Here is a 16,068-nt window from a genome sequence, read left to right as displayed (position 1 = left end):
TCACAACCATCATTGACCATGCCCCTACATGTCACATGAAACTCGTGGGGTCAAAGGTCACGCAGGGGTCATAGGGGTCAAAAACGTGATTTCAACCCAAAATGCTTCTTCTCTCACAGATTACGTAGGAAAGTGACACCACTTGCGCACATGCATTGTTATTATCCAGTGTCTATGGGGTCCTCACAGATTTTGGGTCAAAGGTCATTAAGGGGTCACTTCCGGTATAAAACGAAAAACCTTCAAAATTTTTTATTTGCTAAGAAAAACATAGGACAGTAACGGTATGTTCATATATGAATTGTGGTTACCCTGTGTATATGTGGTATTTTTTTATTTAGGGTCAAAGGTCATTAAGGGGCCACTTCCGGTATAAAACTAAATACCTTTAAAATGCTTCTTCTCCCACAAATTACGTAGGACAGTGACACCACTTGCACACATGCATTGCTATTACCCAGTGTCTATGGGGTCCTCACAGATTTGGGGTCAAAGGTCATTAAGGGGTCACTTCCGGTATAAAACGAAAAACCTTCAAAAATTTTTATTTGCTAAGAAAAACATAGGACAGTAACGGTATGTTCACACATGAATTGTGGGTACCCAATTCATATGTGGTATTTTTCATTTGGGGTCAAATGTCATTAAGGGGTCACTTCCGGTCTGAGACGAAAAACCTTCAAAATGCCCCTTCTGCCACAAGTAACATAGCAAAGTAGTGCCACATGCACCCATGCATTGACATTAGCCAATGTCTATGGCCGTTTTCATATATTTTGAGGTCAAAGGTCATTAGGGGTAACAACACGGCTGTGTTCGTGGGTTAGACCACAGCTTAGTCTAGTTTCTTCTTCTTCTTCTTCTTCTTTCTTCTGCCGACCACTACATTTGCTCTAGCACTTACATGCTTGCACCGATTTTGGCCTAACTTGGTCACAATGATCATTGACCATGCCCCTACATGTCACATGAAATTCGTGGGGTCAAAGGTCAAACAGGGTCATAGGGGTCAAAAACGTGATTTCAACTCAAAATGCTTCTTCTCTCACAGATTACGTAGGAGAGTGACACCACTTGCACACATGCATTGTTATTAGCCAGTGTCTATGGGGTCCTCACAGATTTGGGGTCAAAGGTCATTAAGGGGTCACTTCCGGTATAAAACGAAAAACCTTCAAAAATTTTTATTTGCTACGAAAAATTTAGGACAGTAACGGTATGTTCACAAATAAATTGTAGTTACTCTGTGCATTTGTGGTATTTTTTTTTTTTTTTTCAAAGGTCATTAAGGGGCTACTTCCGGTATAAAACGAAATTCCTTTAAAATGCTTCTTCTTCCACAAATTACGTATGACAGTGACGAAACTTGCACACATGCATTGTTATTACCCAGTCCTCACAAATTTGGAATCAAAGGTCATTAAGGGGTCACTTCCGGTATAAAACGAAAAACCTTCAAAATTTTTTATTTGCTAAGAAAAACATTGGAGGGTGATGGTATATTCACACGTAAATTGTGTTTACCTATTGTACATGTGGTATTTTTTTCATTTGGGGTCAAAGGTCATTAAGGGGTCACTTCCGGTCTGAGACGAAAAACCTTCAAAATGCCCCTTTCTGCCACAAATAACATAGCAAAGTGGTGCCACTTGCACCCATACATTGACATTAGCCTATGTCTATGGGCGTTTTATATATTTTGAGGTCAAAGGTCATTAAGGCGTCAAAACACGGCTGTGTTCGTGGTCTTAGACCACAGCTAAGTCTAGTTACACAGCCGTGACGTTAGTCACGGCTGTGTCTTTTTTCTTACAGGTTCTTTCTTCTTCTTCTTCTTTCTTCTGCCGACCACTTCATTTGCTCTAGCACTTACATGCTTACACCGATTTTAACCTAACTTGGTCACAACCATTATTGACCATGCCCCTACATGTCATATGAAACTCGTGGGGTCAAAGGTCACGCAGGGGTCATAGGGGTCAAAAACGTGATTTCAACTCAAAATGCTTCTTCTCTCACAGATTACGAGGACAGTGACACCACTTGCACACATGCATTGTTATTATCTTGTGTCTATGGGGTCCTCACAGATTTGGGGTCAAAGGTCATTAAGGGGTCACTTCCGGTATAAAACGAAAAAACTTCAAATTTTTTTTATTTGCTAAGAAAAACATAGGACAGTAACGGTATGTTCACACATAAATTGTAGTTACCCTGTGTATATGTGGTATTTTTTAATTTAGGGTCAAAGGTCATTTAGGGGCCACTTCCGGTATAAAACGAAATACCTTTAAAATGCTTCTTCTCCCACAAATTACGTAGGACAGTGACACCACTTGCACACATGAATTGTTATTACCCAGTGTCTATGGGGTCCTCACAGATTTGGGGTCAAAGGTCATTAAGGGGTCACTTCCGGTATAAAACGAAAAACCTTCAAAAATTTTTATTTGCTAAGAAAAACATAGGACAGTAACGGTATGTTCACACATAAATTGTAGTTACCCTGTGTATATGTGGTATTTTTTTAATTTAGGGTCAAAGGTCATTTAGGGGCCACTTCCGGTATAAAACGAAATACCTTTAAAATGCTTCTTCTCCCACAAATTACGTAGGACAGTGACACAACTTGCACACATGAATTGTTATTACCCAGTGTCTATGGGGTCCTCACAGATTTGGGGTCAAAGGTCATTAAGGGGTCACTTCCGGTAAAAAACGAAAAACCTTCAAAAATTTTTATTTGCTAAGAAAAACATAGGACAGTAATGGTATGTTCACACATGAATTGGGGTTACCCAATTCATATGTGGTATTTTTTTACTTGGGGTCAAAGGTCATTAAGGGGTCACTTCCGGTCTGAGAAGAAAAACCTTCAATATGCCCCTTCTGCCACAAATAACATAGCAAAGTGATGCCACGTGCACCCATGCATTGACATTAGCCAATGTCTATGGGGTTTTCATATATTTTGGGGTCAAAGGTCATTGGGGGTTACAACACGGCTGTGTTCGTGGTTTTAGACCACAGCTAATTTTATTTGGGGTCAAATGTCATTAAGGGGTCACTTCCGGTATAAAACGAAAAACCGTCAAAATTTTTTATTTGCTAAGAAAAACATAGGACAGTAACGGTATGTTCACACATGAATTGTGGGTACCCAATTCTTATGTGGTATTTTTTATTTGGGGTCAAATGTCATTAAGGGGTCACTTCCGGTCTGAGACGAAAAACCTTCAAAATGCCCCTTCTGCCACAAATAACATAGCAAAGTGGTGCTACATGCACCCATGCATTGACATTAGCCAATGTCTATGGCCGTTTTCATATATTTTGGGGTCAAAGGTCATTAGGGGTAACAACACGGCTGTGTTCGTGGGTTAGACCACAGCTTAGTCTAGTTACACAGCCGTGACGTTAGTCACGGCTGTGTCTTTTTTCTTACAGGTTCTTTCTTTCTTTCTTTCTTCTTCTTTCTGCCGACCATTACATTTGCTCTAGCACTCACATGCTTGGACCGATTTTGACCTGACTTGGTCACAGCCATCATTGTCCATGCCCCTACATGTCACATGAAACTCATGGGGTCAAAGGTCACGCAGGGGTCATAGGGGTCAAAAACGTGATTTGAACTCAAAATGCTTCTTCTCCCATAGATTACGTAGGACAGTGACGCAATTTGCACACATGCATTGTTATTACCCAATGTCTATAGGGTCCTCACAGATTTGGGGTCAAAGGTCATTAAAGGGTTATTTCCGGTATAAAACGAAAAACCTTCAAAAATTTTTATTAGCTAAGAAAACAATAGGAGAATGATGTTATGTTCACACAGGAATTGTTATTATACCCAATGTATCATGTGGTATTTTTTTTATAGGGTTAAAGGTAATTTAGGAGTCACTTCCGGTATAAAATGATGATAGACATGTAACGCCATTTCACCTACCACAGGGGTGCTCCTCTTGAAAACGGGCTCTCCTTCAAGCACATGCACATGATACAATGACAGCCTACGTGGAAAGTACGTACCGAGAATCGCGACGTGTTTGGAAGGTATAAACATTGTTAAAGGACCCAAGCCTGGTGGTGAGTGTTGACTAAAACACATTAGTAATACTTTAAGGTCATATACATGTATAATATTGAGAACCGATTGCTAATTGTAGAGGTTTATACATGTAGACGCGTATTAAAAGTTAGCAATGTCATGTGTCATGTGAATCACATGCAGTGCATGTGGTAAGCGTTGGATTCCTGCACTTCGAAGGAGGTCATGAATATTTAAGTTATGACGTTTTCAATAACTTTGGAAAATTTAGCTCAAATTTAAAGCCATATTATAACATTTAAAAAATTAAAATTAAAAATAGATTAGTATTCATTATTTTCAATAAAATAAAAATGCTAGCATTTACTAGGTACATGTAATGATGTACATGTATGACCTCAGGCTAGTGAAAGTCGATTCCGAGTCAAATTTTCAAAAATGCCAAAATAATTCATTATTTTCAAAGTATCAGTGTTTTCACCAGTTTTAGCAATTGGAAACATATATTTTTGTTTGTAAAACATATAAATTCATAACTTGGAAGAAAAACCAGGCTCTTTTCAAACTTTTCTAGTCCCTACCCATATAAAAACATGTTTATAAATAACATGTATGAGTGTGGCTTTAAATCAACACGCATTTTAGGTCAATAATGAAATCTGATGAAATAATGAAAAATGAAAAATGAAGTCACCTCACCAACCTGGGAAAAAAGGGACGATAAACTCGAATTAACTTTCATTAGCCTAATGCTGGTTTCATACTACCCTGCCGCTTGCCGCTGAGCGGCGTGGCATACGCGAATTGCAGACAAATGGCCACAATAGCTCACAATCAAGGCTTGTCATTGGTTGAAAGTTAACGCAAACAAAAGTATGCTGGAGGCTTAACCAGGGCTGTCAACTTTTTGGAATTGCTTGGCGTGAGACAGAGGCGTACCGGGATTTGCCAACTTGAGCCATGGCGCTCGAGAATGTGAAAAGCGGGGGGTAGGAGCAACAAATTATTCATGACGGAAGTGACCCCTTAATGACCTTTGACCCCAAATCTGTGAGGACCCCATAGACACTGGGTAATAACAATTCATGTGTGCAAGTGGTGCCACTGTCCACGTAATTTGTGGGAGAAGAAGCATTTTAAAGGTATTTCGTTTTATACCGGAAGTGGCCCTAAATGACCTTTGACCCTAAATTAAAAAATACCACATATACACAGGATAACTACAATTTATGTGTGAACATACCGTTACTGTCCTATGTTTTTCTTAGCAAATAAAAAAATTTGAAGTTTTTTCGTTTTATACCGGAAGTGACCCCTTAATGACCTTTGACCCCAAACTGTAACTAGACTTAGCTGTGGTCTAAGACCACGAACACAGCCGTGTTTTGACGCCTTAATGACCTTTGACCTCAAAATATATAAAACGCCCATAGACATAGGCTAATGTCAATGTATGGGTGCAAGTGGCACCACTTTGCTATGTTATTTGTGGCAGAAAGGGGCATTTTGAAGGTTTTTCGTCTCAGACCGGAAGTGACCCCTTAATGACCTTTGACCCCAAATGAAAAAATACCACATGTACAATAGGTAAACACAATTTACGTGTGAATATACCATCACCCTCCAATGTTTTTCTTAGCAAATAAAAAATTTTGAAGGTTTTTCGTTTTATACCGGAAGTGACCCCTTAATGACCTTTGATTCCAAATTTGTGAGGACCCCATAGACACTGGGTAATAACAATGCAAAACCTTCAAAATGCCCCTTCTGCCACAAGTAACATAGCAAAGTAGTGCCACATGCACCCATGCATTGACATTAGCCAATGTCTATGGCCGTTTTCATATATTTTGAGGTCAAAGGTCATTAGGGGTAACAACACGGCTGTGTTCGTGGGTTAGACCACAGCTTAGTCTAGTTTCTTCTTCTTCTTCTTCTTCTTCTTTCTTCTGCCGACCACTACATTTGCTCTAGCACTTACATGCTTGCACCGATTTTGGCCTAACTTGGTCACAATGATCATTGACCATGCCCCTACATGTCACATGAAATTCGTGGGGTCAAAGGTCAAACAGGGGTCATAGGGGTCAAAAACGTGATTTCAACTCAAAATGCTTCTTCTCTCACAGATTACGAGGAGAGTGACACCACTTGCACACATGCATTGTTATTAGCCAGTGTCTATGGGGTCCTCACAGATTTGGGGTCAAAGGTCATTAAGGGGTCACTTCCGGTATAAAACGAAAAACCTTCAAAAAATTTTATTTGCTAAGAAAAACATAGGACAGTAACGGTATGTTCACAAATAAATTGTAGTTACTCTGTGCATTTGTGGTATTTTTTCATTTAGGGTCAAAGGTCATTTAGGGGCCACTTCCGGTATAAAACGAAATACCTTTAAAATGCTTCTTCTTTAATTCATATGTGTATTTTTTTACTTGGGGTCAAAGGTCATTAAGGGGTGGGGGGGTAGGAGCAACAAATTATTCATGACGATGCGTGAGATTTTACACATTTTCGAGCTTTTTGCGTGAGATTTACTACCTAGGCGTGAGATTATACTACCTTGGCGTGAGAAAGTGACCCAATTCGTGAGACTCACGGCCAATGCGTGAGAGTTGACAGCCCTGGGCTTAACACATTTGCTAGTCAGCCAAAATGGCCTAAACCGCAATACAAATTTACATTGAAATTTAAAAGAACCGCTTGCTCAAGGAAACCTTCATAAATATGTTGTCTATACTTCACTTGACCCAAATATATGATTTTTTTTTTTGGTGATGAGAGACTACGCACATGGAATTTCAGAGGATTTTGATAGCAGTTCCATTAAAAAAGCTGCTATCGTCATGAGACTAAGATCTAGAAACACCCCCGTAATGCTGTTTTGGGGAATTTTGCTAGCAGAATCTTTTTGATCAAAAGTCAATCTTTGACTATCAGAGCCTAACTTTACTACGGAAAGTGCTATGACAAAAAGGTTTTCAGTGTTGGCTTAATTTTTTTTATACTCAAGGGCTTTAATTTGATATATAAAATGATGCAGTTTGATGGCAAATTTGAATTCACCTGGCATACATGTACCTACATTTACTGTCAGATATCACTGAGATACGGTATGTCCCCTTTTAATTTTGAGCCGAACAAGTGAGGTAAAGCAAAGAAAATTGGAATTTACTACTAGCGCCAATGCATGTTACTCCGGTGGTTGTAATATGGTACGATCCTCTGGCATGTGTGTGTGTCCATACGCCCGTGTACGTAGGGGTGTGTTGACATCGAATACACTTCGGTTCGAGTAATATTTCCATCGTGGTTTATTCAAAATCTCGGATATGATTTTGACAAAACTACAGCACCTGAAGTCTTTTTTGCAGAGAATCTTTGTTTACTAAAGTACATTAACAATTGTGCAAAAACCTGAATTTAAATTTTTTTGAGGGCGTTCTTCCCAGCAAATGTTATAATATGGGTTTAACTATAAATCTTAACTAAACCTCCAAAAGTCTTGACAAAATTGTGGCCTCTGTTATAATTATATAAATATCATATCAGACCACCCCCACCCCTACAAATTACTCATCATACAGAAATGTTTGCAGCCGATGCTCAGAACCAGGACAGTGACGTAGTGTGTCAATATTCATTACCTCCTTCTAAGCGCAGGAATCCAACGCTTACCTGTGCATGCAGCATGTATGTAGGTATGTCAGGCAAACCTTACCACATGCTAGTCAGCCAAATTCGCCTAGAACACACCTGGGGGGCACATCAAAAAATTTTGCTCCCCCGGAAATTTGAGGTGGTGGGTCTTTTGGAGCTATGATCAGTCAAAATCTAGGGTCTTTCTTGGCTTCGTTTAATATGACGGGCAAACTTTAGTAGTTAATACATATTGTTTATCTTGTATTTTTAAGATATTTGAAAAAATAAAAATATTCTGGTCAAACTCAAAAGTGTTAGCACAGCCTTAGACATGTTGTTAAGACTAATACTATAATATTAAATTTGTGTACATTGTGGAACATTCAACTATGCTTGTAACTCCGCGACTAATCATGCTAAGTACACGCAGCAGACATAACGCTACTCTGGCGTCCATATAGCGAGGCTATCTGCGTACAACTGCTTACTATGCACAGCAAAGAGTATGTTCCACGATGTACACAAACTTGATAATTTTTCTATAGTACGGTAATATTAGACTCATCATGATTTGATTTACACTTTGCAAATTCCAAAGTTCAATATTATTTAAAACCCCATTTCTTTTCAATTTTTTCAAAAATTTTCAGGGCCCCCCTTTTGCATCAGGCCCCCCCTAACAAGTAAGGACCGTCGATGAATCGATAATAATCAAAAAATCGGCTATCCAATAATATCAATATCGCCGATATCACTTTCGGAAGAAAATCGATATATCGGAGTTGCCGATAATGAAAAAAAAATCCAAAAATCGGGCGTAAGCAGCATGTTAACCAACGCAATTTTGTCAATACAGACGTGTTTTGAAATGTAAAAACTTCTAGAATCAATCAGTGTTACTTTACCTCACCACTATTAAAAGTTTCTAATACATTTCCATATGTTCTATCATCCTCATTTCCCTCCGAAAATGTTGTAGAATTGATAAATATTGCTAACTTTTCTTACGACTGTCAAATTTTTGAAGCTTAGTGACTTGAATTTTCAGGTCATTAAAATTGGGAGGAAAATCGATTTATCGATTATTATCGATAATGAGTGACCAATATATCGATTTTTTAAAATCCTAACATCGACGGTCCTTACTAACAAGTGTTTGCGAATGGTCCCTTATCTACCACCATTCTTTCCCAAGAATATCAGGATTTGCTTGATATTTTCAGATAAAGTGACTTTACAAGAATTGTTTTCAGTTACCTAAGGGAGTGTTCATATACTTTGGTGGGAGTTGTTGGAAAAGTTGGAACCTTGGACATCAAAAAATTTTGATCCCCTTAAAAAGGGTGGATTTTTTTATCCCCAAAAATTTGTTGATTCCCCTTCATGTCTAAAAAAAAAAAATATATAGCCTATATATACCGTATGTCATTAACAGTGGCGTAGATTTCTTTTTGACATGGGGGATGGAGTTGGAGAAAATTTCTTAAAGTCTAATTGCACCTTTTGGTTCCAAAATAAGATCATGGTACAAATGTGCGAAGCGCGTGAAATTTTTTGCCATATTAAAGCTAAATTAGCGATATATGTTACAAAAGTGGAATGAATTCACGCGAAGTGCATGTACAACAAATTTGGCACTTTTTAGGTTTTAAAATGGTCAAATTGCCCGAATCAGGGTTAATTTGGTCAGAAACCCATAGGCCTACAGGCATCACCATTGGGGGATGATTGTATGGACCACCCCCTCTTTCAAAATGTTGGGTGGGAATTTATCCCCCCGTATCACGCCTATATGGTCATTAACTCATTAGCTAAAAAATTACAATTTGAAGTTATTACTCATTGCAGTCATAGTGATAATACACCAAAATTGTAAAGTGTGTATACATTACACATTTTGTTGATTTGAAGCTTGAGAGTAGGCCTCTACACAATTGAATGAATACTTAACAATCATGCACGAGGAGCGCACAAAAAATTTAGATTGTGCATGCCTTATACCTGATTAGATTTTCAGGTCATTTTTGGGTCATCCAGGGTTCATCTGAGGTCAAATTGCTAATAATTGTTGTATGGGCATGAAATTTGGTGGGTACCGTCAACATTTAGAGTCAAATTTTTGGGAGGTCACTTTTGGGTCATCCAAATGTCACCCAGGGGTCAAATTACTAATAACTGTCATATGGGCATGAAACTTAGTGGGTAGGCCTACATTCAACATTTAGAGCCAAATGTTTGGAAGGTCATTTGGGGGTCATCCAGGGGTCAGATGAGGTAAAATTACTAAAACTATTGTATAGGCATGAAACTTCATTCAGCCAACATTTACATGTAGAGCCAAATTTTTGGAAGGTCATTTCGAGGTCTTCATGGGTTGTTGCTGGTTCATTTACTTCTACTAAAAGTAATCATGAAAAGCAGGCGGTCATGAAAGCAGGCGAGACTTGTGGTTCAAGAACCGCCTTGTTTCAGTTCTTGCAGAGAATTACATCTTCTTTGGTGAGATGCTATTTAGAACCAGGTGACGTTGGAGTGTGGAAATATAGGCATGTAAAAAGTTGAGAAAATTTGAGCTTTGACCTCTGTTAACAGTATCTATGTCAGGGGTAGCGCTAGAACTAAACACTCAAGTGTCCGCAGGGACCCCTGAACTTGCAAAAAATTAAAAAGTAGGGGGTCCGGAGTAGAGTTTGGTGAGTCCCAGTTGCACAAATGCAGCATAAATAGTATGTCTGCAATAGCGCTAGATTGAAAAACTGGGGGGTCTGCAGGGACCCCTGAACTTGCAGAAAATTTAAAAACAGGGGGTCCCAACTCTATTTTGGTGGGTCCGGGACCCCCCCCCCCAAAAAAAAGCAACTTAGCGCTACCCTTGATCTATGTGCGCCATCAAAATCCCAAAAACTTGTTGCTGCAAAATTAAACTTATCCCAAGTCCAGGCTCGACAGGGGTATGGGGTGCGACAGCACCTCCCCAAATTTGCAAAATTATACAAAAAGTCCCAAAATATAAGAATTTGCGATAGTAGCGAGAAAAAAAAATCAGTTTTTTTACCTTAAATTTGGAGAAGAAAGTCCACTTTTCACAAAATCGCCCACCCCCAAAAAAAATCCTGCATACTGGCCTGCCCAAGTCTGAACAAGTTTGAAATTAAAGACCTCCATGGTTATGATGCTTAGAAGTTTGCACGAGGGCACTTTTGATTCAAACATTGGATTTGCTGTTTTTTTTGCGCCATCAAAGATCACATTTTTTCCCCTTGGTTTTTGTGATGTAATCATTTGGTACTTCATAAAATGCAAAATGCAGGTTGGGATGATGATGGCTCACAATGTTATACATGTACATTATGCACCTCCAAAGTTTATCATTGTAAGGCTCAGAGAGGCTGAGATTTCATGATTTTTTTAAGGTGAATGAGGGCGCTGTGCACGCTCATACTGTATATAATGTATGTGAGTTGTTGGTGTATGTGAGTTATTTAACAAAATAATTTAAAACTTTTTTTGTATCACAGATCCGTACATAATAAGTAAGATTGGCTCTTAAAAACTTATGAAATGTATCTTCCGTTCGTGAACTTCACGGAACGATCACATTTAAATTGTAATTTTATTTTTATTTTCCCTTCATTCACAGGCTAAAATATGTCTGGGCTCCTTCAACATCAGCAAAATTTGTAAAAGGTGTGTAGGATGTGTGGCAGAGATTTTCGTAGGCCTGGATCAAAGTTGGCTGGAACAAGTTTTGACAGTAAGGGTGTGGATAAGTTATCAAACATCACTTGGAATACAAAACTGTTGCAATACTGCAATGTTGACATTACACATAACAACATTCACCCACCACGGTTTTGTCATAACTGCATCGATTTATGAGAACCTGTGAAAAGAAGGAAGCATGTAGACAGACGTGGATATCAAGTCGCACATCATCAGGCTATAATGGTGAGTTGCTTGATAAGCCTACCTTCAAATACCAGTTGGCTATATCGAAGCCAAAATGACTTTTGGTTATTTTGTTTCTAAACAGTTTTTTTTTGTACTATATAATCTATCTAAACATGAAATGACAACATTTTTGGCCTCGTGTCCGAGAAAAAGGTGTGCAGCGCCCTCTTGTGTCACCATACCTCATCAAGACCCAAGATAACAATATCATTAAAATCCAACTTTAAACATGAACAGGGTATTTAACATATATGCGCAATGCATTGCAAAAAATCGCAATACTGATCTACCGAAAAACGATAGCTTTGGACTCTAGTCAAAACTATTGTGTGCAATTTTGAAGCTGGAGATCTCGAGTAAGGTGAGTGTCTGCCATGTAAGCGTCACACTGCAGGCACATAGCACAAAGAAAGAATTTAAACTGGCGCCCATAACGGTCACGGATATCTGGTTTAGCAATATGCACAAGCATGTATGATGTAGTCAATAGAAAAAAAAAACTAAGTCCCCTGACATATTTGGGCATAACTAAAAAAACTGTTAGGCCCCTTAAGTTGATTTAAAGTGTGAAATGTAGCCTGATTAGTTACACATTACATATGCGTTACTTTTTTGTTCAACATTTTGTTGTTCATCATCAGAAAATACAGCCATTTATGAAATTTGAGGCCCAAAAAAGCTACATTTTTTACATCGGGATTTCAAGTAGGCCTACTCACATCTATGCATTTCCCTTAAACAACTTTAATGACAAGAATGTTGAAAACAAACAAATTTGATGGAATTGCTATCATTATGGTTTAAAATCATGGCTGAGTGGTTATTGTCAATTGAATCTGATTAACCAGGTTTCGAATGCACTGCCGGTCCAGGTGATTCCATGAAGGAATTGAATGAGTGACTGGAGTGCACTGCCAAACCCCATTGGACATCTCTGAGACCATCTGAAGCAAGCTGGAAACAAGAATGTAAATTAGTCGGGTATCTACCAGGTTTTAATGTGAATCCCCCCAGGACTCTACCAAACCAACTTTTTAGCTTCCTTTTATGGTCCTATAACACATTCAAGATGTTAAAAAAAAATATTTCCCGGCACTCCGGCCATATTCAAGGTTAAAGGTCAACACAGGGGTCAAATTTCAAAGTTGCTTAAATCTGGTTAACAAGCACACCAAATTTTTCCTCTCATTGTAAGGATTCAGAAAAAGTATAGTTTGACCTACCTGCGACTTACCGTTCTTGAGTTATAAGCAAAAAGGTCAAATTTTGAGCGGTGGTCAGTTGTTTTGGCCACACAGGGGCCAAAAATTAATAATGCTCCAATTTCACGCAAATTTAATGGTCTAAAATTGCTCGCCATGCAAAAGCAAGTCAAAAAGGAATTGTTTGCACTGTCTAAAAATGCTTCGTTATTGACAAAATTGGCCATAAAGGTCAATCCCCCATTACAGCCTATTGACCACAACCTATGTTGTGGCGTTTCCTAAATGTGAAACATCCTACATGGTTACAACTATTCCTTATTTTACTTATTTTTTACATAACAAGCAATTTGAGAAATATTTTTGTTAACATTTTGAATATGTTATAGGACCATAAAAGGAAGCTAAAAAAGTTGGTTTGGTAGAGTCCTGGGGGGGATGCACATTAAAACCTGGTAGATACCCGACTAAATGACAATACAACACTGCAAGGGTTGCTGAGAATACTACAGCGTGCATGGAGTCACCTGCACAGCAATGCATTGAAACTTGGTCAATAGAATGCAGAATCGTTGCAATGAATTTGGTGAGAATGAAGGTGGACTAACACATTACTAAAAAGGACAACAAAACTTTCACATTGCACAAGTCACTTTGAACCTTTGTAATCTTTCACATCCAGGGTCAGAGTTTTGTTTCATAGCGCGAGAATCAATCTTGATTCTTGCAGAATAAATTTGCGGTAATCATTTCATTCTTGCAAATCAACTTCTGTGTAAACTACAAAAGTTTGTGAGAATTTACTTTGATTCATGCAAATCTGTTTGCCAGAATGTTTCCGAGAATCGATTCTCGCCAAAATTCTGACCCTAATTTCCCACTTCAGAATATGATGTTTGAGTTTTGTTCATAATGTAGTATTATTATCTTTTGTTTTTACACAGACTGCCCAAGTTGACCAGACAAACCAGGACACTAGTCTCTATTGTATTATGTTACTCAGGAACCATTCTGACGTTCAGAAAAATACTTTCTAGCATCCAACATTCCATATGAAGCAGATTATGTTCTGTGCATGGATTTGGTAATAGCATTTGCCAATATTGTTGATCAAAGAGGCAGCAGGATTCCAAAGGATCACAGTTGCTGTGTTGTGTTCACCTTTTAGTGAAACTGAACTGTTTGGATTTTAGATTTATTCTCTCAGTAAGCAGCATCTATAGAGATTGATATTTTTGATCGCATTATTAAAGAAACAACAGGATTCTCAAGGATGTCATCTCTTTGTGAAACTGAACTGTTTGGATTTTAGATTTATTCACTCAATAGCATGTACAGAGATTGCACCACCTTTGCCAGGCAATGGATCATGTAAAATAGCACAGAATATCTAGATAGAGATGCTATAGTATAGCAGGCCGTTGCAGCACATGCCTGCACCCTCAAACTATGCCTATGAAGGCTTGCTAACATGAATGAATTACATCAACAAAACAAATTAAGAACTTAGTTCATTAAGGGGGTACTACACCCCTGGCCCAGGGCCTAGATTTCGCTCCTGTTTGCGAGAATCAAAAGCCATCAGAGTCGCTTCACTTACTGCATGATTCAATGAAAGAAATTGATTCTCGCGTCGAATCTGAGGCCCTGTGGCCAATTTTTGCATTTTTCTGAAAAATTATAGCGTATTGGTGACAAGTAAGATATGTATATTATAGGGGCAAGGACTACAACTACTGCACTGGAAATTTTATTTCAGCAGTCAGCACAGAAAACAGTTGTGGAGTTACAGTCAAAAATGAGGGAAAACCAATATTTGATCAATAAATCAATAACTACTTGACTTGAGTTGCTGATTTTTCAGTGCAGTAGTTGTAGTCCTTGCCCCTATAATATACATATCTTACTTGTCACCAATGCGCTATAATTTTTGAGAAAAATGCAAAAATAGGCACAAAATTTGGCACGGATATAGTACCCCCTTAAGTATCTGCTAGCCCATTCATCATGTGATGCATTCAAAACCAGTAGTAACTAATACTACATTTCAAACAAAGCAGGTGCTGCTGCTTACTCCAATAGTACTTTCAATATAGATTATCAGCACAATTTGCTGAGCAATGAAGTTTACAAGAAACTGAATGAATTCCGAATTTAAATAAGACTAAAATCATCAGAAGATAAATGTCTGGCTTTAAGTGGTGACATCAGTACATTAAAGTCAGGCTTTCACTTTACTTATGGTACATTTAGAATCAGGTACATGAACCATGAAAGTACATACCTAAGCCATCGGTCACAAATACAATTAGTTATTTGTTGATGATCACACAGTTGAAAAGAGTAATGTGTTAACCATGATTGCAGGGTCAGTAGCAAGCAGGCGGCGGCCTTACTTTTTGAGAAATTTGTTATGTTTTTCTTTATATCTTTATTTCAATATTGGCGTATATTTGTATTTTGACCGCCCCACATTTGTGATGGCCGCCCCACATTTTTCAACCTTGCTGCGGCCCTGCGTGATTGTCATAACCTGGCCTCTATATTCACAATCTTAAGATCAGGCTGCACTCATGGATGAATTGAGTAATTCTGATTTTCAATCAACAGCATCACTTTATTAGACGTCCATACATAAAAAGGCACATAATATCGAATGAATGCTTCGCCCGTTGTGTTTTACCATGTACACCGCTCTGTTAGAACTTAGAAGACATAATAACGTCCCATGATGGTATAGAGCTGATGTTCTACGCTGATGATACACAACTGTTACATGATCTTCAATCAGTCAGAGACTTCAACTGCCATCTCCAATCTGGAACACTGCATCCATGATGTGAAAAACTGGATGTGTGCAGACAATTAGATGAAACTGAATAGAAGCAAGACCGAATTCCTGCATATTATTTCCAAGTTCTTACGTAAAAGTAATACCATTCCACGTCTTCATATTCTCTCGGAATCTGTTCATGCAGTTTCTTCAGCACAGAACCTTAGTGATTAGTGTGACCATTGATAAACACCTTAGTATATATCCGCTCATGTGCATAAAATCTGCAAAGCATCTAACTTCGCTCTACGCTAGATTGGTCAAGTTCGAAAGTACCTCGTTCATGCATGCACTGAGAAACTCTTCCATGCCTTCGTGAGTTCACTCTTAGACAGCTGCTGCAATAGCATAATTCTTTATGGACTAGCTACCGCATTATGAAATTG

At 38.4% G+C, this 16,068-nt stretch overlaps 1 long non-coding RNA gene across 1 annotated transcript; it reads left to right on the top strand.

Moving 5' to 3' along the window:
• Positions 1 to 3,891: 3,891 nt before the first annotated feature.
• LOC140158672 (uncharacterized) lies at positions 3,892 to 15,212 on the top strand. The gene is made up of 3 exons (XR_011859812.1): positions 3,892 to 4,089; positions 11,337 to 11,644; positions 13,794 to 15,212. It is a non-coding gene; the product is annotated as an uncharacterized lncRNA (long non-coding RNA).
• The last annotated feature ends 856 nt before the right edge of the window (positions 15,213 to 16,068 follow it).

This window comes from Amphiura filiformis, chromosome 8, assembly GCF_039555335.1.
Source record: "Amphiura filiformis chromosome 8, Afil_fr2py, whole genome shotgun sequence".
Classification (NCBI taxonomy): domain Eukaryota; kingdom Metazoa; phylum Echinodermata; class Ophiuroidea; order Amphilepidida; family Amphiuridae; genus Amphiura; species Amphiura filiformis.
Note: the sequence above shows the minus strand (reverse complement) of the source record. Positions and strands in the feature narration are given on the sequence as shown.